We start from the raw sequence: 1,413 nt of genomic DNA on the forward strand, positions 1-1,413 counted from the left end.
TTTTAATGGCATTTTTTTTTAAGTGACTACAGAAAGTTCCTACCATTGGAAACCATTAGAGGCAAATATCATTGGCTACTTCCCCAACTGCCGTTTCAGTACACTTTCTTCTCTGCCAGCACAGCCTACCTCCCTTTGAGAGACGTTAAAAATGTCAGATAATCACTTTTCATAATTCCCTTATACTAACTAGTAGGATTCTATCATCCTGTTTGTTTGTTTGTTTGTTTTTGTGAATAAGACTTAGGGAAATAATATGCCGGGAAACCGCTCACCAGGGAGAACAGTTCTGATGGACAGCATTTGCCACTCTCCGTGATGTAAATACTCCCTCCATGACATATTTCCCTGGTGTCTGTACTTACCAACCAGATTCCAAAATTGCTGAAAATGTGATCATCTGATTTCATGTGCAAGGTACACATTGGCGCCAGTACACCACTATTAAAAGAGAAAATTGCTAGTGTCCGGGGGGTGGCTCTGGATTCTTCCTAGAATTAAAAAGAGACTCACCCATAAGGAGCACAACTGCCTTAGCCACATCCCTGCTTCCAGCCTTTGAATGCAGTGATAGGACAAGATGTGTGATCCTGGATTGCTGTTTTGTGACAATGAAGCCAAAAGCCCAACTCATTAGGTGTGTGGAAGCAAAGACTAAAAAGAACCTGAGTCAAGAAAGGCAAATTTGGCTCTGGCCTTCCCTGCTGACTTTTCCAGCACAACGTCTCCAGCCATGAACCGGTTTGGTATCCGGTTAGTGGGAGCCACTGTGAACCCGTCTCCACCCTTGAAAGCCCGCATCAATGAAAACATTGAGAAAATCGATATGTCTTTGGATGATATCATCAAATTGAATCAAAAAGAAAGAAAGAAGCAGAATTTTCCAAGACTAAACAGAAGACTCCAGCAAAATGGTGTCCTGCAATTCAGGATGAGAATACGGTGGGGAATCCAACAGAATTCTGGTTTTGGTAAAAATAGGCTGAGCCGTAGAGGAAGAGTAATGCCTGGAAAGAGACATCCTTATGAACTTATCATTGGCCTTGCAGCCAGAAAAACAACTGGAATTCCAATGAATCATCCACCTTTAAGTGACAAAAATATAGAGTGATTCTTTCCAGTTCTGAAAAGGAAGACAGACCTTCTGAGACAAAATGAAGTGCAGAGAAAACCAGTTGCCGTTCTCAAGAGACCTAACCAATTAAATAGAAAAAATAATGTTCCAGCCAACTTTACCAGGAATGGAACTAAACTAAGCCATCTGTGTTGCAGACTGTGTGTAGACTATACAGGCCGCAGGCTCTGAGGAACAAATGAGGCCACTGGCAGTCATGGCAAATTGTTTTTAATCTTAGTATTCGGTTATGTTTATAATTAAATGCAGACATGAGCCCTTATTATCCACAGAGAAAC

General features: G+C 41.5%; 1 pseudogene; it reads left to right on the forward strand.

The window, feature by feature from the left end:
- Positions 1 to 733: 733 nt before the first annotated feature.
- LOC102824999 lies at positions 734 to 1,306 on the forward strand (annotated as a pseudogene).
- Positions 1,307 to 1,413: the final 107 nt, after the last annotated feature.

This window comes from Chrysochloris asiatica, unplaced genomic scaffold (assembly GCF_000296735.1).
Source record: "Chrysochloris asiatica unplaced genomic scaffold, ChrAsi1.0 scaffold00110, whole genome shotgun sequence".
Classification (NCBI taxonomy): Eukaryota; Metazoa; Chordata; class Mammalia; order Afrosoricida; family Chrysochloridae; genus Chrysochloris; species Chrysochloris asiatica.